The sequence below is a fragment of the Ursus americanus genome, chromosome 10 (assembly GCF_024610735.1).
Source record: "Ursus americanus isolate L20-20 chromosome 10, mUrsAme1.1.p, whole genome shotgun sequence".
In the NCBI taxonomy this organism is placed as follows: Eukaryota; Metazoa; Chordata; class Mammalia; order Carnivora; family Ursidae; genus Ursus; species Ursus americanus.
This window is the reverse complement of record NC_142136.1, coordinates 32,057,116-32,083,452: the sequence shown is the minus strand read 5'-3', so window position 1 is coordinate 32,083,452 and position 26,337 is coordinate 32,057,116. Positions and strand designations below refer to the sequence as shown.

General features: G+C 38.6%; 1 protein-coding gene across 9 annotated transcripts in view; it reads right to left on the bottom strand.

Moving 5' to 3' along the window:
- Window positions 1-26,337, bottom strand: part of KLF12 (KLF transcription factor 12) — a 420,803-nt gene that overhangs the window by 260,685 nt on the left and 133,781 nt on the right. For 2 of the 9 annotated variants that reach the window (XM_087865095.1, XM_045811084.2), the window contains exon 3: window positions 17,020-17,196. The exons of the other annotated variants lie outside the window; for them this stretch is intronic. The gene's annotated coding sequence lies outside the window, so the exon portion shown is untranslated. The remainder of the gene's footprint in view (window positions 1-17,019; window positions 17,197-26,337) is intronic. 9 annotated transcript variants of the gene reach the window in all.

Genomic DNA, 26,337 nt, shown 5'->3' with positions numbered 1-26,337 from the left:
TGTGGGACTCGATCCCGGAACGCCGGGATCACGCCCTGAGCTGAAGGCAGACGCTTTAACGACTGCGCTACCCAGGCGCCCCAAAATTATATATGTAACTTTTAAAAGACTTCCTATTGCTTATGGCAACTGTTCTCAATTTATTCTACCATATTGAAGCTGGAGGATATTAATCCAAGGGAAATCCTGGGTCACTGCTGAGTTAGGATTCCCACTGTGTGTGTATGAACATGTGTGTGGTAGGGCAGGAGAGAGGGAGGGGTAGTAGTGGCTAAGAAATATGGATCCAAACTAACAAATGATCGGAATACAAAGCCCACCTTCTCGGAGATTCTAAAGTACATCCTAGACAACTACTGCGAATAATGAAAATTTACCTGACCAAACTAAATCGAAGATATGAAGATACAGAAGTAGAAAAAAGAGTTAAAAGCCAGGGGGCTAAGTGCAATTCCCTTCAATATAGCCTACATTCCAGATGACTACTGGAAACAAGTCCCAGATTAGCTTCTAACCTCTCCTCTAATCCCTTCAATAATGTACAACCACTAGAATCTTTCACATCCCCTTCTACACATTAGGGCAATGCCCACACTTAGTTCATCCTGGGAAGAATACCCCTTCCCTCCTTATTTGGCAGCAGAACTCCTACTCGTCCTTCAAACCTTCATCCAAATACGGGTCTGTGAAGACTCCTCTATCCCTACTGTACTAGCTCATGCTGCTACACCAAACACCCTGCACCAGGTGGTATAGACAACAGAAATCTGTTTCTCACAGTTTTGCGGGCTGAGAAGTCCACGCCCAAGCTGTGGGTCTATTTAGTTCCTGGTGAGGCCTCTCTTCTCTACCCGCAGATGGCCATCTTCTAGCTGTGTCATCACATGGGGAGAGAGAGATCTCGCACATCTTTTCTACGAAGGGCACTAATCTCACCGTCAGGGTTTCAATCTCATGATCTAACTACCTCCTGAAGGCCACACCTGCAAATACTGTCACACTGGGGGTTAGGGTTTCAACACATGAATTCTAGGAGAGACAATTCAGTCCCTAGCATTTGCCACACCAAAGGACTCCTTTACTCTACTGTGCTTACTAGATTATAAATTCCTCCTCAGGGCTGAACCCTATGTATTCGTTACCTTTATCCCCAGGCCCCAGCATGTTGCTGGGCACCAAGCATATCTATTAAAATCACTCCGTGCATGCATGGAACAGAAGCCATTGCAACAGGTCTCGGTTAATTAACATACACCACTCTCAAAATCTTCCTCAAAGGGCTACCATCAAATCTTCTTTTCAATGCCACATATACACAGAGACGGGAGAAACATATGATTTATGTCTACTGTTAGATATGTACAGATGTGCTTCTTCACTTATCCACTTTGTTCTCATCACATGCAGACTTATCTAAAGTTTCACATCTCATCTAATTAAAACTTTAGTTAGGATCCACAAATCCTTGCTACTGATTGACCTTCTGATGCTCATACTACACACAGAGTTCCTAGGTCACTAATTTGGTAAACGTTTGATGCAATTTTGTATTACATTAGGTCGGTCCATCTTCCATTGGCTGAGCCTTATTTCCCACATAGGACAGTGAGAGACACAAGACAGAATCCAATGATGAGGACTTAAACCCACAGCACCAATATTTCCAGCTCATGTGACTTCTTATCTATAAATCGGATATAAGAAGATCTACTTCACAAGTATTTTTTTGACTGATCAAATGAGAAGACACATGACAATATGCTTTATAAACCCATAAGCACTACAGTTTTTTTTTTTACCATAATGTATCTTTAAACAATAATAACATTTTAGATCTCACGTGTACTAAATTCTTGATTACCTTAGATCTAACATGACCAAATAAGTGGCCCTAACAGTTCTGATTTCCTTGGATCAATGTCACAGGGCACCTTAGTGGGCTTCCTCAAGCCACTTTGGGACAAACTAAGGAAGCCCATTAGTATCTAAGCGTTTCCAGGTTGAAGGGGTCAACTTCTGCGAGTTCTAACATGCCAAATGGCTACATACACAGGAGCATGCTAGTGATACCAGCTCCTCATATACACACCCACTTCCACTCCCCAAGAGGTACCAGACTGTTGGACAACTTGGCCGCTAGCCTATAAAAATGTGGAAACACTGTAGGAACATTAGCCAATAAAGCACATACTGGCAGCAGAATCAAATATTTAGGCTCTTAGATGTACCCAAATAAATCGTTTGTGTGTTCTAACAAATGTTTTATTTGGAAAGCATTTCCCAGTACAGATGCTGTCAAAAGTACCCATTTTCACTGGGTTAAATCAAGGGCTGGAAGGAGCAGAAGGGCGGGGAATGTTTATTAAACAAAATTACATAAGCTGCAAAAAAAAAATGTTAATAGCAACTGGAAGAGCACCCTTGAAAAACGAAGAGTTGTTAGGGGTTTTCAAAGTTAAATTTATACCAACTGCAAATGGTAGAAAATTATAAACATAACTACCACAAAATGAGAAAGTTATCAGCACTTGGCTAGGGATAAAAAACTGGGCTGTTTTTAAAAATTTGTAATATAGCAATAAAAATAGATGTAAAAAAAAAAAAGATGCAGTCAAGCAAGGAGTCAAGAGTTTAAGCATTACAAATTAAACCCTTCACTTGCCGGAATCTTTCAAGAAGCAATCAATCGCAAACACATTCAAGGGTTTTCATACTGAGGTTAATAATTTGGGGGAGAGACATAATGCAATCCAAACACATGAACTTCCTTAACAAAATAAACTCTGAGACCAAACACGAGACAGAGCTTCTGATAAGCTGCCAGCATCTAATGCAGGCACAATATACTCTAACAGACAGGAGAACTATTGACCCCTGTTCTTAGGCAACGATGTAACACATATATAATTTATCTGGGCTACATCACCTTTTCCCAGTTTAGTTCCACCTCCCTGACGATCTAAGACCATGCTTTAAGAAACGCATGGTGAAGATTTCTCTTGAGGCTCAAAACAAGAAAACTCCTTATTAACTGTGGCTAGACAGGTTTCATTACCACCAATTCCCTAGTAGATCTTGTGTATAACTACTGACGCTAATGAAAATACTACATTCATGATGGTGATATGAACTATAAATAAACAGAGTTAAAGATATTTTTTTTTTACCTGAATTGACAAGGGCTTTAAAAACTTGTTTGTTTGTTTGTTTTCCACTCACAAATTAACTGGTTGCACAACTACACTGGCCAAACACTCTCACTGTTGGTGTTATGCAATCAATAAAGGTTTATTAAACCAAAGAGAATGGTACAAAAAGACTCTCAGGAAAATAAATGCTAAGTTACAGTGGCAAAAAAACCCTTAAAATGTTGGAATACTTTACTTTGAGGAAAAAAAAGGGATGAAAACTTAATATGTGTGAGTATATAAAATCACAGCAACCTGTTAAAGATATCTCAATTACCATGTGAGAATTTTAAGGCTGTTCAAACATTGAAAGTTTTGATTTACCAGGATAAAGAAACGTTGACAACAAATGAAATTCCCCCATCAGCCTGACACATTTTCATTATGAATGTTCCATTAAAGAATCATGGGAAGTGGTTAAAATAGTCTTCAAAGTCTGACTCCCTATAATTAATCCAATCAATAAAATTATCAACGCAACTGATTAATAATCATTTAGAAAAAATGGTAGTTCCTCAGTCACAGATAATCTTTGAGACTTATTAGTGACAACTTCCTTAAGGGTCATCTCAACAGAAGCAAGTATACACCAATAGCATTTAAACAGAACATAATAAACGGGATGTCAAGGCTGATTTGAAGGTTTTTGTAAACTTTATCAATTTCAGTTTACTTTTATCATCTTGTATGTCTCAGATGGAATTCACAGTAATCACAGCTACAGCGGAACAACTTCAAACATAAATGAAACCAGTAACTGGTAGATCGATACAAGGTGACAGACTCCTGGCTAAAACCCTGCCCTGGTGCGACCCACGGCTGCCCTTCTGCACCCTAAAGACTTAATGAATCACCAGGAGTACACTGACGATTGTGTAGGTTTTGCCCATGTGGGAAGTGGATTTATAACAGACCAAAAGAGAATCATCCCCCTTTTGTGAGATAAATACCGTGAAGTAAAGGGTATGTTTCTACAAGGCACTGGGCCTCATGATTTCGCGCAGGTAATATACCGATTTTATAAACGCTTCACCATTTTAAATTAAAACATCATGAATGACTGAAAATCTGGATACCTAATGAGAGGTCATTGAAAATGATATGCACTTTATAGAAGTTGCTTCTACACTAGCGACAGGAAACGGAACAACAGAAACATACAAAAAGGAGCGATATAAAGACCATTTAGTATTTCTGAGTAGGGTTTGCTCCAGAAAATATGGAAAAAGGCCTTGTTATTTAACACTAAAGATACTCCTACAGGCCCCAAAGTAATCTTAACTATCTCAAATAATTACCCTGTGGAGAAAATTTTAGTTCTTTAATATATTAAAATCTATGCAACAGGGCGTGTGTGTGGAAAGAGGGAAGCCACAGTCTGAAACAAAGTATCATGAAGCTCCCTGGGGAGGGAGGAGCTTCGTGCCACACAGCTGAAAGGTGCAGAAATAGTTTGCATGCCTTTGTAAGGAGGGCTTATACCTGAGTGCTCCTTTGAAAGGGCATCACTGTCCACGTATGGCCAAAAAGGGGGAGAACATTTTGATACAGCCTGCGCATAATCCAGCCAAGCCCTTTCTCTCCTTCACTTCCCCAGAATAAGCCCCCTCCCACTCCTCACCTTGAATTATAGCAAAATGGAACAGGCAATTACTAATTCTCAAAATGTAAAAACCAAGTGAAAATCATAGTTCTCCACTATAATCAGAAATAAGGGAAGAATGATTAAATGACACTCTATCCCAGCAAAGGGAACATCTAATCACAGGCCAAGATGAAGTAAAACATATAAACACATCACAGGATAAAAGTAAAGAAGGAAAAAGTGAAAAGAGAGAACAAAGGAAGGAAACAAGCATTCAAAGGAGGAAAACATGCTCTCTTTCCTAAAGAAAACACAACCTACAAACAAAAAGTTTCACATGATGGGAGAACTTCAAAAAATGATTACTAGTGAACAGGGGCTCAAAGATTAAATGATAAAATAACAGGAAAAAAACCATTTTAAAGTGTTGCAGAGCAATCAAAATGTACTGAAGACCAATAAAAGTATCAATTTAGTACTAATAAATAAAAGAAAAACAGCAACGGAATGAGGAAACGTGGCTAAAAGTGAGATATGGCTAAAAATTTAATTACTGATGTAGAAAAAAAAGGTTTAATTCATCCAGTGAATACACAGGAAGAAGACAGATACATTTTTTAATGGAGAAAAGAGGCATAAAGAACAAACTGAAAAATGCTGATCCTGTAGAAAAGAACCCAAAAATTGGCTAGAAAAATCTTTCAAATAATAATAGTATGAATTTTTCCCTAACATGAAGAAAGGACAGATTGAAATAACAGACCGTGTTCCAGGAAAAAATGATACAGAATGATCCAAAACAAGTTATATCCTTAAGTCACTGAACTTCAAGATAAAGAAAAAAAAAGTCTGCAGGTGTTCCGGCAGAAACGAGCAGTTCACTTACACGCGGGAAATCAGACTATGTTCTATGAGGAATACTCAGTGCCAGGAGACAAAGAAGTAATCTACAGATTTCTATGTGGGACCCGAGAATTTTAAAACAAAGCACAACATCCTCTGAATATAAAAAAACAGATATTCAAGCATGCAAGAAAGTCAGGCAACACAGTATCCATGAGTCCTTCACAAAATAAAGTATTCAATGGAATCTAGCCAAACACATCATTAATAAAGAAGCTGTGACAAAAGGACTACTTTGGTACTAAATTACCACAAAATTCTGAGGAAAAGTATGATCCAATTATTTTATTAAATCACTCTGACCTTAGAGTATGAAAGTAGCTGATTAATATGCTCAAGCATCAAGTATCTGAGGGAATACAGGACATAAGGTGTTTTCTTAAAATTACTTGACAATGAAATCTAGTTGACCAGGAGCTAAATTATAAGAAATAGTTCAATGAAAAGTCATGGAAAAGAACCAGGATGAATATCAAACCAATTTAAATCTTCTGCTGCTTGACTACTTGATAAACTCTAAGAACACAGTGCAGGTTTCCTACTTTTCCAGAGGACTAGGGAGAGATTTCTACACAAACAATGAATTTGCTAATTGATCAGTCATTCAGTAAAAAAAAAAATCTTGAAACTTAAGAACTGAATTTTCTCTTGTAACTTCACTATATGCTCATTAGAAATTAATTCTTCCATTAATGAAACAAATATTTTCATCTAAAAGTCTAAAATTCTAATCAACTACATATTTAGTAGATAATACAAAAGTAACCTTATAACTCTAGAAGTCCCCTTATCCTAATAAAAATAGAATTTGAAAAGACAGAAGTTTATCTATTTATTCACCCTCAATTTTTGGTTAATATTTGAAATCTGGCAAGTATAAATACAATATACCTAAAATTTCTTTTCACGAAACTCGACAGCAACATGCAAAAGAAAGAAACTGGACCACTTTCTTACATCATACATGAAAATAAATTCAAAATGGATTAAAGACCTAAACATGAGACCTGAAACCATAAAAATCCTAGAAAAGAACATAGGCAGTAACCTCTCTGACATTAGCCATAGCAACTTTTTTTCTAGATTTGTCTCCTGAGGCAAGGGAAACAAAAGCAAAAATAAACTACTGGGACTACATCAAAATAAAAAGCTTCTGCACAGCGAAGGAAACAATCAACAAAACTAAAAGGCAACCTATGGAATGAGAAAGGGTATCTGCAAATGACATATCCAATAAGGGGTTAGTATCCAAAGTATATAAAGAAAATATAAAGCTCAACACCCCCCCCCAAAACACAAACAATCTAATTTAAAAATGGGCATAAGACATGAGCAGACATTTCTCCAAAGAAGACATGTAGATGGCCAACAGACACGTGAAAAGATGCTCATCATCACGTACCATCAGGGAAATGCTAATCAAAACTATAATGAGATATCGCCTCACACCTGTCAGAATAGCTAAAATCAACAACACAAGAACCAACAGGTGTTGGCGAGGAATGTGAAAAAAAGGAAAACTTGTGCACTGTTGGTAGGAATGCAAACTGCTGCAGCCACTCTGGAAAACACAACGGAAGTTCCTCAAGAAGTTAAAAATAGAACTACCCCATGATCCAGCAATCTCATTACTGGGTATTTAACCAAATAATACAAAAACATGAATTCAAAGGGAGACATGCACCCCTATGTTTATTGCAGCATTATTTACAATAGCCAAGATATGGAAGCAGCCCAGGTGTCCATCGATTAATGAATGGCTAGAGAAGATGAGGCATATACATACAATGGACTATTACTCAACCATAAAAAGGAATGAAATCTTGCCATTTGTGAAACATGAGAAATAAGTCAGAGAAAGACAAATACCAGATGATTTCACTCATATGTGGAATTTAAGAAACAAAACAAACAAGCAACGGGAAAAAGAGAGAGAGCCAAACCAAGAAACAGACTCTTAACTATAGAGAACAAACTGATGATTACCAGAGGGGAGGTTGGTTGGGGGAATGGGTTAAACAGGTGATGGGATTAAGGAGTGCACTTGTGGTGATGAGCACCAGGTGACATATGTAAGTGTTGAATCACTATATTGTACACCTGAAACTAATATGATGCTATAAAAAATAAAATGATAAAAAATAAAACTAAGTTGTAAAAATAGTAAAAAATTAGATTTAAAAAATAAAAATTTCTTTTCATTATTTCAACTATCACTTTTTACTCTAAACTCTAGAATTTAATAATGAATGCAAACTTACTTAAACATGAGATCAGATAAGTGACTTCAGTGTTAATAAATTTCCTTAAAAACAATCCGAATATTTCTCTTGAAAAAGAAACAGATTCCAAAAGAATCTCAAGAGTATTCAATTAATAACATTAGGGGAAAATACATTAATAAAAAACATGTACGAACTATTCACTGTGGCCTTATGATTAATAAAATATATAAAAGGCAGACATTTACAAGGTATGCTAATGGCATTAATTCAAGTACCTTGTACTACATTCTGATATTGTAATTCATTAGGTTTTTTTGTAAAATGACATGACCCTGACTGATCTTCCTGTTCTGTCCCGAACTAAATTACGCATTGGTCTCTAAAGCTACGCTCTTCTTTTCTCTATGTGACTGCCTGTTTTATTCCATCTGCCTGGATCATTCTCTTTCCCAACTGTTCAATATCAGCCATCATTCTTCAATGATCATCTCACTTTAAGATGACCTTCCTTTTCTCTTACCAAAGTCTATTCCCTTCTTCAAAATCCCACAGTTTATATCTCCTCACTGCATTACATCATATTCTTGCATTATAGCCTTTTGTACTGGTTTTCCATGCTTACCCCTCCCAAATTTCTCTTCTCTTTGCATAAACATGACTTGGGTGATCTCATTTATTCTCACAGCTCCAAGTCCATCAATATAGCCCTGACTTCCTAAAGTTCTACCCTGGAACTGTCTTCTGAGCAACATGCTCAAACATACCTACTGGAAAAATCCCCTGGGATTTCTCCTAGGAAATTCCAATCTCATGGGTTGAACAGATCTCAAGGTATTTTGCAGACTTGGTCTTCCCAGTAGCTCATGCTGCACATTTTCTGACTGCCTTCTCTGTTCCAACACCAAATATATTGAATAACTAAATCTTCATGACTATCTCCTAGATACCCTTCAGGTCCATCCAGTTTTCTCCATCTCCATAGCCAAGCTAGCCCCAGTTCAAGACAGCAGCATCATTAGCCCCTTATGTGATGGTCTTCCTTTGTTTCCCATTCCAACCCTTTTAACATACACTCAAAGTCATTAAAATGCAAATCTCATCATGTCAATTTCTTTCTTAAATCTCTTCTAAAATTCCTCCCTGTTTTCACAATAATACCAAACTTCTTAAACAATAAGGCTCTGGAGTTTGGCTCCTCTTTTCCTCAGCAGTTACCATTCCTTTTAACACTCTACTGTCAAATCCTGTTTTTTTTTTTCTTTTTTTTCTTTTTAACAGAGCCTCAGCTGGGTCAATGTTCTTTCCCCACCATTCCTACCCCCTCCCTGGTTTGTCCCTATTCGTTTTCAGGTCTCTTTTTATCATAGTTTAACCGTATGCTTCATTTTCATTGGGAAGTCCTCCCAATACTTAACCTGAGCAAATCTGGGTTGGATGCCCCTGCTCTGTTCTGCCACAGAACCACGTGATTCTCTTACCAAAGCTCTTCCCACTCCGTATTGATCAACGTCTTTGTGGTGGTCTGCATTTACTACCAAACTCAGTGCAGTCGCATACTACCCTCACCATATTCACTGTTGGAAGCCCAGAAAAACTGGCACTGTGCATGGCACATAGTGAGTCATTAAAAAAAAAAAAAAAAAAAAAAGCTTAAAAATTACTGAATAGGACTGGACAGAAAAGCTCTTTCACAGCATACCCATATCCTTTTATCCTCTCTAAAGCAGCAAGTATGGAAAACTGTTGTTCAGAAACTATCCATCCAGGGGCGCCTGGGTGGCACAGCGGTTGGGCGTCTGCCTTCGGCTCGGGGCGTGATCCCGGCGTTCTGGGATCGAGCCCCACATCAGGCTCTTCCGCTAGGAGCCTGCTTCTTCCTCTCCCACTCCCCCTGCTTGTGTTCCCTCTCTCGCTGGCTGTCTCTATCTCTGTCGAATAAATAAATAAAATCTTAAAAAAAAAAAAAAAAAAAAGAAACTATCCATCCATTTTTGAAAAATAAATGCAACATGTACAAACATGAACTCAGGAGCATGCCTGTCTATCACTTCAGGCTTAAATGATCATTTCAAGGAACAAGTGGCTCGAGGGAGAAAACGAAGCTTTACACATACCCTCTATCACCTCTCACACCCATTTACCAATATCCCTCAATTCTTCCCCTGAAACATACAACTTCGCTTTATTCCCCATCTCAGGTGTGACTTCTTCAAGCCACGCCCTCACCATGTCACATTGCCCTACAAGAGCTTCCCCTGACTCCAGTTTTTTGCAACCTTCCAATCCATTTTCCAGACAGAAGCTCATGTTATTTTTTCACAACTCTTGACCATGTGGACCTCCTGCTTATAATTTTCAATGAATCCGCCTGCATTTAAAGTGAAACGGAATAATGTCCTCACAATGCTGAAAGTAACTAAGTGGTTGGAGCATGTATATTAAATTCAGACAAAAAGAGGCATTCAGGCAAAATGCACTATGAAGAAAAGAAAGATCACTAAGTAATGAGACATAGGGTCAATTTTTCCAGGAGTAGTAACAATTCTAAATGAGAACTCATCTACTTAGCATAGTTCAAAATAGATAAAGCCAAAATTTATGGGAATAACAAGAAACTGACAGAGCCATGATTGTAATTAGATTTTTCAACCAACTCTTTCAGTCATGGATAGATTAGCCAAGCAAAAATCAGTAAGGTCGGAGAGATTTTGAGCAAAATAATTAAAAAGCTTTATCTACTGAACAAATACAAAATGATGTATAAAACAATAAGAAAACATACATTCTTTTCAAACATACAAAGCATTTACAAAAACTGTCCTTGAAGTAGGCCAGATAGCAAGACCATATAGAATTATTATCCAGCAAACATGCTATAAATACAACACAATGAAATCAAAACCAGGTAACCAAAAAAATAACTAAAAGTACATTTGAAAATTAAAACTTCTAAATAGGGGGCGCCTGGGTAGCGCAGTCGTTAAAGCGTCTGCCTTCGGCTCAGGGCGTGATCCCGGCGTACTGGGATCGAGTCCCACATCGGGCTCCTCCGCTATGAGCCTGCTTCTTCTTCTCCCACTCCCCCTGCTGTGTATCCCTCTCTCGCTGGCTGTCTCTCTGTCACATAAATAAATAAAATCTTAAAAAAAAAAAAAAAAACTTCTAAATAACTCATGATTCTAAAAAATATATAATGGAATATAGAAAATAAATCAGACTAAATTATTATTAAGAAATTATACACCTAAAATGCTTTGAATATAAAAATTGGAAATTAATTAGCTCGGCAACTAAATCTGTAAGACAAGAATGTGAGAACACAAAGAAATTGTAAGAAGAATAAAATCAAATAAAAAATTAACAATATATAGGCCAAAAACACAAAAGAAAGAAAAAAAATGAAAAGGAACTCTTTGAAAAGACCATAAAGCTGACAAATTCCTGGTAGGACTTATCAAAGGAAATAAAAAAAAGAAACAAAGAAAGTATAAATAATCATTGTGAAATAAATGAAAAGGGAGATGAAAGTACAGAAACAACAAGATTTTTTTTTTTTTCGGCAACAAGAAGATTAAAAATATAATTAATGGACTACTGTGAACATCCTTGTTATGGATTCAGTTGTTTCCCCACAAAGTTCTTAGGGTAAAGTCCCAGTACCTCAGAATGTGACTGTATTTGGAGACAGACCCTTTAAAGAGGTAATAAATGTAAAATGAGGTAAAACGGGTGAGCCCTAAGGCAGTATGACTGGTGTCCTTTAGAGATATTAGGACCCAGAGGTCTACAGAGGAGAGACCCTAGGAAGGACCAGGGAGAAGATCATGTCAAAGGGAAGAAAAAAGGCCTCAGGGGAAATCAACTCCATCAACACCTTACATGGGACTTCTAGCCTCCAGAGAAGAATATAAGTTTCTGTTTAAGCCACCCAGTCTGTGGCACTTTGTTATGGCAGCCCCAGCATACTAATAGGATCTTTACACCAATAAAGTTGAGAAAAGGGAACTTCCATGCACTGTCGATGTGATTTGGTGTAGCCACTGTGGAAAACAGTATGGAGGCTCCTCAAAAAATCAAAAATAGAAATACAATATGATCCATTAATTCCACTACTTGGGTATACACCTAAAGAAAATGAAAACACTAATTCAGAAAGATACATGCACACCTGTGTGTTCTGCAGCATTATTTACAATAACCAAGACATGAAAGCAACGTTAAGTGTCCACTGATAGATGAATAGATGTGGTATACGTGTACAATGGAATATTATGCCACCATGAAAAAAAAGACGAGAGCCTGCCATTTGAGACAACAGGGCTGGATCTAGAGGGTGTTATGCTAGGTGAAATAAGTCAGACTGAGAAAGATGAATACCATAGGATTTCATGTAGATGGGGGCGAAAGAGTAAAACAAAAAGCAGAATCAGACCTACAAATACAGACAACAAACTGATGTGTTGTCAAAGGCAGGAAGGGGATGGGATGGGCAAAATGGGTGAAGGGGAGAGGGAGATACTGAACTTATATGTAACACTGTGTGTCAACTGTACTCAATTTCAAATAAAATATAATAGAAAAACAAATGAAATAGCAAAATGCTGGAAAGAATAGACATTCTTACTGCTAGAGAAGGAATAAATTAAGAAAAAGAATCACTTTACTCAAATTTCAAGCTTTCATGCTTTTCTAACTCTTAAAATCTGGTGAAAACTAATAAATCCTAGTGTTTTTAGTGTAAATGTAAGAATATATGTGATATATAGCATATACACATTTTCTTAGGGATTTGTAAGTCATGGAGGAGAAGAAATTAAAATTTCCTTTAGGTATAAAGTGAGAATGATTTGGAACCCTGGAGAAACGGTGTAACAAGGCCGCTGCCGAAGTCTCAATCACAGTTATTATTTCTCTTCAATCTGGGGGACAGAGAAGACAGACCCAGGAGAAAATGGAAGAAAGGCACCAGCTAACCTTCCCTTCCCTCCCTGGGTGGGCAATTGGAGATCTCTACTTGCTGTATCTGTTACAACTGCCCTCCAAATATATGATGTGGATGCAAACTGCACATACTTACATAGGCGTGACCTAGAGATTTGCAAAACTCTCCAATTGCCAGTGCTTTTGTATCATTCATATTAGAAAGACAGCCGGGGATGAAGATAACTCCTGGACTTCAGCCTTTTAGCTTCTTTTAAGAGGTTTGGAAGATCTGGTTGACTAAGGAAAGAGACTGATGTCTTTTGTTTGCAAGCTGGGGCCCCTGGTGGTGTCCTCTGGGGGTTCCCTGCAAGTAATGCCTTGAGGCCACAGTGGAAGCCGAAGAAGACAACCCCTCTGCCCCGCCTCCAACAAGGTAGCCATGCGGCCACAGCTGCCATGCCCAGCCCCACCGTCTTCCCAGCAGTCCTCTAAGGTTTGGTCTTATGATAAAATTCTATTTGGATGTGGAAATCAGTATTCGCACCAGTATGCATGAATATCAAAACCAAAAACTTTGCATAACGTAAGCAAGTCACAAAGGAACATAAATAGTACGGTATTATTTATATGATGTCCCAAAACAAGCAAAAGTAAACAATATATAGCTCACGAATATATACTTATAATTGATAAAAAGCAAGGAAATTATAATGCAAAATTCAGGAGGCCTAAAAAGAGACTTTAAAAATACTGGAAACATTCTATTTCTCAAGTTGGGTTTCTTTTTGTTATATGTCTTATAAAATATATTCATTATATATATTCTTTTATATCCACCAAATACTTAATAACTTCAAGAAAGCTTCTGCCCTTACTTTTTCAACTAGAAAAGAAATTCTTTTAATTAAATAAGAATTTTCAAAATTACCGATTTAAAAAAATTGACATAGGTGGCTAAAATCTGCTTTAAGACAATATAGTCATCACACAACACAAGCAATTATTTTAACACAAGAATCGAAACTTAGCCAAAGCGTAAGAAATAGAGGGTAGAAGGGAAATCCTCAGAACATTCAACTAATCAAACCAAAAGAAAAAAGCACATTACCCAAAAGAAAGCCTATGTTGCTAGATGTCTCAATATAAAAATTTTGTGTTATCATAAATAATCATAAATATACTTAGTACAGAGAAGTACTTTTTTCATATTTGTTATATTTAACTATAGCCTAAGCGGTAAATTCAGAGCATTTTTACCATAACATCAGCATGATTAGGAAAATCCTTCTCTTATCATTTTCCCGTCTGTAAACCAGAGCTTTTCCTCGACTACCGCTTACTAGAAAAGTCAACCTTAATTGAGGAAATGTTTCAGGTTTTGTATAACCCATTTGTCAATTTTTCAGGATCTCCTCTTTCTTTCTCTTCTATCACAAATGATCATACTCCTTAACACTTTCTTCAAAGAAGGAAAAAGTAACAGAGAAATCCATCCTCATTTTCCTTCTCTCATTCTCTTTCTTTTGTCCTCATTCACATTCCACCCACCCACTTATTCAAACGTTCGTTAAAAAGATATCTACCAGGTACCTTTTGCTTTAAATTCAGAAGGGGGCAAAAGTTAAACCTACTTGCTTAAACTGGATTTTAAAAATCTGTGAATTGCAAGTAACCATGTTCCCTTTATGCCTTTCTTTCTCCCAAACCTTCCCATCTATAATGGGCTATGTAACCTTGAGCAAGTAACTTCATTTTTATTGATCTTTTCCTCCTATCCATTATCCAGTTGAATGAGATAATTCTTACAGTACTGTCCAACTCCAAATTTCCACATTTCTAAGATATAGGTTGAAATTTTCAGCATTACTTAAGAAGAAAATCTAGAAACGAGTTGCTCTCAATGCCAACAATAGCATCATCTCCTGGAAGCACAGCCATGCCTCCCGGACTACTTAACGAGACTGAGCAGACTTCAAAGAACAACAACAAACTAGCCCACTGGTCCCACCCGGTCTGCACTCTTACCCCGCCAACACATTTCCATGTGGAAAGAGCAACTGCTAGGGCTTTAGCAGTATCTCAGTTTCACAATTAAAGCCAAAGTACGACTGAGATTCAATTTCTCACTCAGAAAGCATTAGAGACTTTTCCACTATAATTAAGTTCTTGCATTACAACAACATGCATTGTTTCTGACAGAACAAAAAATAAGCAGCTTTTGTAGAACTGATTAGAACTGGGGAAAAGGAGTCTATCTCACGCTTAGCCACAACACAGAAATCTCATAGCCTTTTCGCTCTTTGCCTCCCCTTGATCATTTGCATGGAGGTAGATCGTAGAACTGCCCAATTGCATGCCAGCCCCATCTTTGAATGTCTGCTACCTCAGTTTTCTTCAAACTCTACGGGGAGAGATGAGAGGTAAGGTGGGGTGTAGTAATTATCCAGTTAGACAAGTGAGCATTTAAGATGCATTTAAGTCCTGGTGTGGAACCAGAAGAACTTCAAACTATAAATCTATCATTTAATTGCTTGGAAAAAAATGTTGCTTACCATCCTCTACCTGTATCAGTCTCCCTTCCACCCACACTGTGCAAGGGCGTCTCCACGATCATTTCTCTACTAGGGCCTTCTACTTTAAGTGGCACTTTTAGAAATGACATACAAATAAATGTTACAAAACAGAGATTACACGGATGCAGCTTTGCTACTGAGTGCTGTGCAAACTTTGTGCAACACAAGTGCCTCAGTATTCCAGGGACTGATAAAGGCTGAAATAACGAATCTGGCCAGCACACACACTCCCACCTCTTTCCACCATTTTCTCCTTTTTAGAATCAGTGTATCATGGAGAAGAGAGGAATTTACAAGCATCAATATGATACATTCTACAGATAAGATTTTCTGTCCTTTGTATCTAAGTTTGGCAACATTAATCCCCAGGAGAAGTTGTCACCACTGGAAAGAATGGACTCGACAGAGAGAATAACCAGGTAAAGTGTCTTAATTCATTGGATCCTGATGGTTAAGGAATGGGAATTATATTTGCAATTCACTTTAAAAGTAATTGGATGACTAAATTAAAATTTTTGATTAAAATTCAACAAAACCTAGCAAGCATTTACCCATAAACTAGAAACGATCCCTCCCCTCCTCACTTTCTCTCTCTCTCTCTGTCACACACACACACACACACACACACACACACACACACAAAGCATAAATGTGTAAATATAAACTAGTCTGTTCCACAAATAACTAATCTTATTTCAGCAATCTAATTGTTCCTATTCTCTGATTAGAATTCTACTTCTGAATTTACTCTAAATCACAAATTTGAGTTAAAGCCTTTTCTGGGGTTCTCTATAGAAGGGATTATAGAAATTTAAGCCAGGTTGTTTTCAAAGGCTGTTCTTTTTCTCTCTGAATCCAATAAGAGGCCAGTTCTCTGCCTTCACTCACCTCATCACCTGCTCCCTTATCTTTGCCCCCAGGAAGTCCCCTTGCTCAGGATCTGCTGGTCCTGTACCAGGGCTCAACACAGACCCCCGGGAAACCTCACCAAGATACGAGAGTTGACCTGTGAGATAAACACTGTTTGCCATGCTGGCCGTGTTGCAGAGAGCTGCCCGGACAGCACTTCTCTAGAGGTAGCCTACTTCGACTTCGGAAGTGCCACGGGGTAGCCCTTTGCCCTCCGACGACCCGCACGGGATCTCGCTCCTGAATTAGTGCTTCCCGGTTCATGAACCCTAGTCTGCATGAACACCCACCTCCTTATTAACCGTCCCCCAGAGCTGGCGACCTCCAGCTATCGCCTGCCCACCAAGCCTCTAACCTCCTGCTGTACCTGACAGTTTTCATTCACACAGGGAATACCAGCTCTTCATATCACTCACGATCTTGCTCCAACTTTCACTACCTGGATAAGCCCCAAAGTCAAGACAACTCACATTTCCACCATGCAGACAAAAAATCAGAATCCCCCTTTTTCTTGTGCTATGTTTTGTCTTTCCTGTATTCTCAACTGCAGCTCCCTGAAGCCACGTGGCCCTGGCCTGAGCTCAATCAGTGTATGGCATTATGGGCGACGGTCAAAGCCTAGCAGAGTCTCAGCCACCAGGGACACCAACGACTATGTCAAGAACCACACAAGGCCACAAACGATCCCACAGTTTTTCAACAGAGGAGCAGACCTGGAGAACAGTAAACCCAGGCAGGTGGTATTCCAGAGCAGTGGAGCCTTCTCTGCATGGGCCTTCATCTCCACAACAAGGCTGGGTTCCACGGGCAGGGCTTCAGGTCCTCAGGAGGATCAAGATAGAGTGTGCAGAACTCAAAAGGTATATGATCGATGAAACTCAGGTGGAGGGCTGGGTGAGGAAGGAGAGCTGCACGTGAGAAGGGAGAGAGCTAGCAATGTGGGATCGGTGGCTATGAACTGGCCCGACTTAGCTGAGCTCAATGTACATCTCCCAGCACTGCCTTCCCCACATAATCCCTCAGTCCCTGGCTGATTAGGGACTTCTGGTAAAATGCAGAAGGAAGTAGTGTAGCAACGGTCACATCTGTTTCCCACTCAGAAGGTCAATGCAGAGCTCCAGATTCGGGCACAACTCACACACAGTGTCACCACCGGTGAGCTGGTGCACCTTGCTGAGACAGGGACAAGTCCACCTCGTTGATCGCAGCTCCCACAGGACCTCTCCATCAGCTCATCCAATTCCCAGGCCATGATGTGTTTAACACAGGGAGGGGTGCCAGCTTCTCCTCCAGTCCTCAGCATAGCCAAGACTGGAAGCGTGTCATCAGCAAAGGATCTGTGTAGAGATCCACTCGTCCTCACAGATTCCAGTGTGCCCTTGCTCTCCTGAACTTTCTGCTCATCCTTCCTTCCTGCCCTGCTGACTTCAGGCCCACCACCAAATATACAGAAGCAACAGCCATACGTGACTTGCTTAACTAGCTCTTATACCTGGATGAGGTCAAATCCTGATAATAAATCCCATATTCTCTACCATTCCCATGGTTCCATTTCTCTGATCAAACCATGACTGATACAGAATTTGGTACCAAAACTAGTAGTGAAAAACAAAGCTGAACGTTAATAATCAATTGATTCTTCACTTGGAATATCCGTGAGTCCTATTTCCATTAGGCTGTAAGGTACTGAGGACTAAATTATGTATAAGATAAAGAACTCCACTCATTGTTGAGTCAATCATTATTCATGATTTTATTAAAAGTCCCTTTAGAGAACAGTAGGAAATTAATTCTTAGCTAACATCAGCTTGGGAGAGGGAAAGGAGGCTACCATTTTTTTTTAATGTACAGATGTTGATAATATAAAATTAACCATATAGATATTATACTTCCATAAATGCTTCTAATAATCAATTACTATGTTGCTTTAATCCTATAATATTCTCATTAAATTAACATTGCTTAACTAAAATAGTCATGTTTAAAAGATGCTCATACCATTTTTATGATCACTCTTGAAATTTTCTGGTAAAATATATTATATAAATGACTTTGATAATGTACTCTAAATAGAAGGACATAAAGCTTAGCAGAAGAACCACTATAATCAAATGTCCAGAGAAGCAAAATGTGTGAGCAAGGAAGAGAAAGCGTGAAAGCATGTGAATCAGAGACAGACAGAGAGGGGAAGGAGAGAGAAAATCATTTGGACACATAAATGAGCCTCAATAGATTCTGGCTGAAATACTTAATGACATCACTGAATATCACATTTACCATTAACTCCAAGAGGAAATTCTGCAGAGCACTTTAATGCTCAGCCACAGAAAAGAAAATATGGTTTGTATTTACTAAGATTTTTTTTAAACAAAGGATGGTAACTTTTCTTGTTTGCTCCCATTCTTCCAGTCAACATGACACAATCATTCAAGGCCCAGGTCAAATGTCACTTCACATGTGAACCCAATCATGGCCCACACCAACTCTCTCGGTTTCATTAAACAAATTATAGTATTAATCATACCAAATTGTAGTAACTTATTTTGCCTGTCCCTGAGATGATAAAGACTTGAGGTCAGGGTCTAAATTTAATTTGTCTTTGTAGCCCTGTGTCTAACAAATAATAAATCCTAAACACAGGATTGCTGTATTCATCACACTGCAGGGTAGATGTGATGATTAATTTTGTGTCAACCTGACTGGGCCAGAGGGTGCCCACATTAAATATTATTTCTCGATGTGTCTGTAAGGGTGTCTCTGCATGAGATTAGCATTTGAACTGGGGACTCAGTAAGTAGACTGCCCTCCCCAAAGCGGATGGGTATCACCCAACCTGTTGAGGACCTGAAGAGAACAAAAAGTGAAGGAAGGGGGGCACCTGGGTGGCACAGTCGTTAAGCGTCTGCCTTCGGCTCAGGGCGTGACCCCGGCGTTATGGGATCGAGCCCCATATCAGGCTCCTCCGCTAGGAGCCTGCTTCCTCCTCTCCCACTCCCCCTGCTTGTGTTCCCTCTCTCGCTGGCTGTCTCTATCTCTGTCAAATAAATAAATAAAATCTTTAAAAAAAAAAAAAGTGAAGGAAGGGAGCACCCAGTCCTCTCCTGCTTAAACTGGGACAACAGGCTTCTCCTATCCTTGCATTGGATTTACACCATCAGCTCCCTGGTTCTCGGGTCTTTGAACTTGGACCAAAATCGCACCACTGGATTTCCTGGGTCTCCAGCTTGTAGATGGCAGATCATAGGACTTCTCAGTCTCTAATCACCTGAGCCAATTCCTTATAACAAATCATAATATATCATATGGGATATATACACCTTCTGTTGGCTCTGTTTCTCTGGAGAACCCTGATTAATATGAGAGAAGGTGTTGACACTCTGTGTGTGAACCAACTACCACAGCATATTCAGTATCTTCAAGAATTTTATTTCCTCCCAGAGAAAGCCTGATGTATCTATTCCTTATCAACACAGAGGAACAATTTGGAAGTCCTCGGTCAAACCCTAAAACCAGAAGCTGACATATAAAGTAGGACACCCAGTTCCCCCAGGTATGCTGGTACACCCCAGCATATCTTCAGTCAAAGGGAAAAAACATATACAAATACTGGTCTGGGGAGCAAATTTTCCTAAAGCCAAACTGACTACATTCTGAACTCAATTAACATGGCTTAAAGTAATAAAAATGGCTATTTTAATGAGCACTTTGTGCTTGCCAGGCAATATGCAAATGTTTTAGCATTTTTTTCTCATTTAACCTTCACAACAATTTTTACAGAGTAGGCATCATGGTCATTGTTTCCACATCGCAGACACGACAATGAGATACAGAAGCCACGTGAAGGCCTGGCAAAGCCACAGTTAAAAACCAGGAGGCCCGAGTACAGAGCCAAGCTCTTCATCTCCATAGCAGGCTCAGCAGGCTCCGTGGGCCCCTTAAACACGTCTAAAATCTTACTTACTGAAAACGGCAATGATCAGGAATTTTTACACCCTTCCTTTAAAACTCACTGAAAACTTTTGAAGCAAATTTAGAAAAAAGAAAAACAAAACAAAACAAAAAAAACCAACCCTCCATCTTCTGTGGAAGCAAAAACAGTCCAAAACCCAGACTGCCAAATAAAACACACCTGTCAAAGACTGTGAAATGTGGGAGGCTGCTGGGAGCTGACATACACCTCCTCAGACCTTAAGCAAAACACAGAATTTCCTAAAAGTAATAATCACAGTTATGAAAGGCCTACCCAGTGAAAGCAGAGACAGCACCACTAAAAGAGTGAGTGTACAGACACTGCATTTTTTTAGGGTCCAGCTTGGTCAAGTGGGTCCACCTGAGATGGGAAGGGGGTCAGAAGCCTTTATCTCAAGAGTCCTTTACTGTATAATGGAAACGAGGAAGACTCTGGAAATGACAGCTTTACTTAGAAAGTATGTGAAATAACAAACTCAGGTCAAAGATTTGGACTCACCTAGCTCATACTCAAAGTACTGGGGCCCCTGCCCACAACACTCCCTGCGATACCAGCAAATAATGGCCCCATTCAAAGTTGGGGAATAACCACAAGAGAACTGTGCAGACAAGCAGCAAATCTCAAGAAAATGTAAGTAATAGGCCAGTGAGGAACAAACATAGCAGGAGGAATTACCCAAGGAAACACATGAAGAATTTGGACAAATAACACTTCATAAACTCAAAAAAAAAAAAATTAACAAAAGGACCTTTCTTCAAAAAAAAAAATTCAAGGAAGAAGTGCAAGTGTTCAAATATAAAAGAGAAGTTAACTGAAACCGATGAAAATAAAGTGACAGAGCTTTGAAATACTCTAGAAATATTGTTTAAAAAGCCACTTGGGGAAATAAAAAATAATGCAAAATTTGACTGAAAACATAGTAAGAAAAAATGTTTAATGGGAAAACACAGTAAGTGAAATACAAAAGTTAAAGATGAAGACCCCAGATGCAAAAAGCCAAGGAGAAACATTAGATGTATTTTCAGGGTTACTAAAGAAGAGAATAAAACCAAAAGAAGATATACTTTAAATACGATTTAAAAATCTGAGGACATTGATACAGACTCTACTTCTCAGTTTAATGGCAGGATCCAGGAAAAACCGATACAGAATCACAGAAACCAAGACATAATTGATGAAATTACTGAACTTTCTAGCAAACTAAAAATAGTCCACAAACATCTGAACAAAAAGCAAAACAAGAAAAAGTAGATCAGTTTGCTTCAGTCTTCACAGTGACACCAAATGCCAGATAGCAGTAAAGCAGTGGTTCCGTATTTCTCAGAAAAATAAGAATTAAGACTACATAGCTTTGAGAATTATGGTTCATAATCACGAATAATAAAGAAATTACTGGAAATATAGCCTAAATCTTAAAAGGATGATAAAACAAAAAGAGCGAAAAAGTATTTAGAAAGAAATGTCATCAATTTTCCCATCTATCGTTAGCAAAAAGTCAAAAGATGCTGTTTTAAAGTTAAATTCAGTCATTTAAAAAAAAAAGTTACCAGAACCCAAAGGGTTTTTTTTCCCCCTTAACTCTTGTTTTTAACTGAAGTATAGTTGATATACAATGTTACATTAGTTTCAGGTGTACAACATAGTGATTCAACAATTCTATACGTGACTCATTGCTCACCGCGATAAGCGTAAGTCACCATTTGTCACTATACAATGTTATTAGAATATTCCCTATATTCTAGAATATTCCAGAATATTCCCTGACTATATTCCCTATGCTATACTTTTCATCTCTGGGACTTACACATGTTACACATCCCCTTCATCTATTTCACCCATCCCCCCCCCCAAGATACCTTCCCTCTGGCAAGCACCAGTTGTCCATATTTAAGTCTATTTGTTTGTCAAGTAATAGCATCACATTGGCGAAAGGACATTAATTTGAAATTAATAAATTCCTTCAGTTTAAATTCACTTTTTATTTCTTCCGTTATATATTGGAAGCAAGAGGAAAAAATAACTTCATTAGAAATATGAAGTATAAATATGATCATATTTTCTATAAACCATCTCTATTTACTTGTATATATGCACACAGAGACGTAAACAATGTTCACCAAATGTCAAAAAGTTTGAGGCAGGGTGGTGACGGTGCCTGCTTTAATGTTTTAATAATGAGCAATACACCATCTTTTCAAGTTATAAAGCCAATATTCTACTTTAATAATTGCATACTATTTCTCAGATCCCTGTATATCATTTTGTTCTCATTTCCCAGATAAGAGAAATTAGACACCCAAAGGTGAAATGACTTGAAGGAAGAATGACCTAATTCAGGACATTTTAATAATTATGTGATATTCCTACTAGTTTCCATCATTACCAAATCTACTGATTTGGCTCAATACAAGGATGAACTTGTAATACAATTATATATGTCTGACAATAGGATGAATTGCCACATACGTAGGAAATTCCAAAAAGTACTCAACGTAAGGCTGATGTAACCAATCAGCTCTTCTGGAAGGTTGCCACACACCAACCATACGTTAGAGTTAATGATCTTTGAGGGCACTTCCAATTCTGGAAACATTTTGACTTTATGATGTGAAATCATACAACGAAGTCGTGAATCTCTCTCTTGTGCTATAAAAATAATAGTATCAGCACCACGCTCACATTTAGAACTCTATGCTTTTTTTTTTTTTTTAAGATTTTATTTATTCATTTGACAGAGACAGAGACAGCCAGCGAGAGAGGGAACACAAGCAGGGGGAGTGGGAGAGGAAGAAGCAGGCTCCCAGCGGAGGAGCCTGATGTGGGGCTTGATCCCAGAACGCCGGGATCACGCCCTGAGCTGAAGGCAGACGCTTAACGACTGAGCCACCCAGGCGCCCCTAGAACTCTATGCTTTAAATCATTTTCATGAAAACATCATACTTTCTTTCCCCTATAACAACTCTTCAAATAGGTAGGACAGGTGTTATTAGTTTCACTATGCGGTTGGGAAATTAAAATTCAGAAAAGTCATCACTGGCCCATGATCATATAGACAGATCATTACAGAGCCAAGACTTGTTTTTCTGGGTTTTTCTGTTTGTTTGTTCTATTCCATGTTTACTGTCCAAGCAGCTACTCTACATAAACGTATCATAGCCCAGTGCTGACCACGCTTTACTTGCATCACCCTGGGGTTTTCTGAGCAACTATGCCTACTTAGTTCAAAATGGAAGAAAGGCTAGGTTGTTGCGATTCTTTCTATCCTGTGTGAAAAGCGAGCCTTGGAACTTCATGGAAAAGAACTTTAAAGCAACCACACTATATTTGCCCATCACTATGCTATAAACTCTTTTCTGGTAGGAAATTAAAGCTTTCTCAGCAAAGCTTGCTATTGTCCTCATGGTTTCCAACTACAAGAAGTAAAAGTCATCCAAGCAGCTGTTCATCAGAGGTAGTCACAGAGCAGAAGTTTTAATGTGAACTCTGATAAGCCAAGCTAATGTATATGCATGCATACTTTTTGGACACCTGCTCTAAACCAGCAGCTGAGAAGCACTTGGTAAACAGACCCTGGAGCGGCTGGAAAACAGATGGAGCAAAGCCAGGTTTGTGGAAGGGGTCCCCGAACAAGCCACCTCATTCACAAAGACAGCAACTGGTGAAATACATTCCAGAACATATATGCCATATTTTACGGCAGTATTTGGGAACAGAAAATAATGGAGGATGGGATCTCTTCTGAATTTATTTGATGTTTTCTAATAGCAGATCATAAGGGACCAAAATGAAGTGCAATGAAATTGAATACGAGAACTTAAAAATTGAGTAAAGGAAAGGACTTAATGCAAATATAGCTATTTTCTAAGGAAAGAGAAGATGAAGACTGCTCCTGGAAGTGAGACTCTTGGTGTGGCCACACGAGGAATTCTGCAAATGCTATTTAGGCCATTTAAATATTAGAACCTAAGTAGAAAGGCACAGCATGATATTCTGTGGCTCTTGGCAAGATTTTATCACCAGTGGCAAACTGGAAACATACTACATAGTTCTAAAAGCGATATTCAAATGTCTTTTCAATTATGTAGACAGTGGCAATGTTGCTGCCACTGTTGACATTTTAAAACTTCATCTTAATAGTGACCTTGTCAATACACTTAAAATATAGAAAAGATAAATTTTCAAGCTCTGCAATTTTCTCCCTGAATCAGACACTCTTAAAACTAACAGCATCTGATTCAAGCAGGCTTAAAAAGAAGCACCAATATATTCTCTCTTCTAAGGCATCTATTACTGAAAATACAGACCAAAAAATGAAAACCAGCAATAAGAAAAAAATAATTCTTCGGGATAAACACATTAAGTGAAATACTCACTGCTCCTTCCTCTATGCAGACTTCTGAATAAGACTTTTATAAGCGAGAAGGCACAATCATTTAGAATGAATCACATATGTTATAGTCAATCAAGATAATATTTTCCGAGTTTTTCCTAGTAACACAATGATTCTCTTTGCCATCATCTTCAGTTGTCATAAAATTAGTTACAGAACAATGACACTGTCAAAATGAATAAACTCACAAAGTTAATACTGATCCACTCAAACATAAAATCTTAACAACTGAATGAAAACATAAAGTAATACTATACCAACATCACATAGAAGGGATGAACATATTTTGCATGATAATGAGTAAAGGTTTCCATATTTACATAGGGACGAGGCAGGAAAATTTAAATTTATTACCTTTGCCTTAGGGACTCCATAATATCCTTTAACTTTACTTTATGAATGAAATTATCAGTGGTGTGCTGGTGCTAGCTCATGCCCAGCTCCTGAGTGCCAACTGTTTAAATTTAAGGAGCCCCGCAAGCTAGGTGCTAAATCACTGAAACCAACCGCAATGAGAGTATTTACACCATGGGAATTGAGGGAATTGACAAGCATTACAGTCTGCACCTCCCGACCCCACCACCCAAAGCCCATTTAATAGCACCTCACTGAACCACATAAAAATACAAAGTACAGAGGTTCCTGGGTGGCTCAGTCGGTTAAGCATCTGCCTTCAGCTCAGGTCATGATCCCAGGGTCCTGGGATTGAGTACCGCATCAGGCTCCCTGCTCAACAGGGAGCCTGCTTCTCCCTCTACCCCTCCCCACGCTCGTGCATGTGCATGTGCATGCGTTTGCTCTCTCTTTCTCTCTCTTTCTCTCACTCTCGCTTTCTCTCTCAAATGAAGAAATAAAATCTTTTAAAAAAATACACAGAACAATTAATTTTCACAAAGTAAATTCTCCCACATAGGCAATACTAGGGTCAAGAAAAAGAACAATGCCATACACCTACAAGTCTCCCTTGTATCATGTGTGAATCAATACTCACTCTAGAGGTCTGAAAATCTTCCAGATACAAATACCACAAAGGAGCAATTTTAGCAATGATGAGGGAAGAAGGCAATGTTAAATGAAAGATATAACCTGGAAAATCATCTGTAAGCAACTGTGAAGGTAGGCTGGCAGAAAAAGACTCAGCATGATGTACATTTACTTGACAGTAGCAGGAGCAGCGTGGGAAGGAAAAGACGAAATGGCAGGTATTGTGCAGCTACACAAGGGTTATGAGGCACGTGTCTGTGAACAAGACCTGTTAAGTGTGAAAATCTTAGGAAAGAGATAGTTTAATATTGTTAATTCTCTTTGTATTGCCTATGATTTTTATATCATAACCAGTACAGAGTAGGAGAAAAGCTCAAATAAATAACTGCCACACATAAAGTGATAGCCAGCATTTGATTACTGTTGAAATTCACAAGATTTTTGTTCCCCTCTAATTTCGGGTGGTACCTGTCTGTGAAAAACCGAAGTGAAAAGCCCTTCATGGTCATCCTGCTCCTCTGAGGAAAGCTGACACAGCTGGCGTAAAGAAGACAGCATCTGACAGCAGTCCTGTGCCATATAGTGCTGGTATCAGGACTACGCTCGTAGGAACTAACATACATTTACACAAAATCTGGCTTCTTTTGTTCTTCTTTGTCCCGGTGATCAGTCGTATCCAGTGGTCTT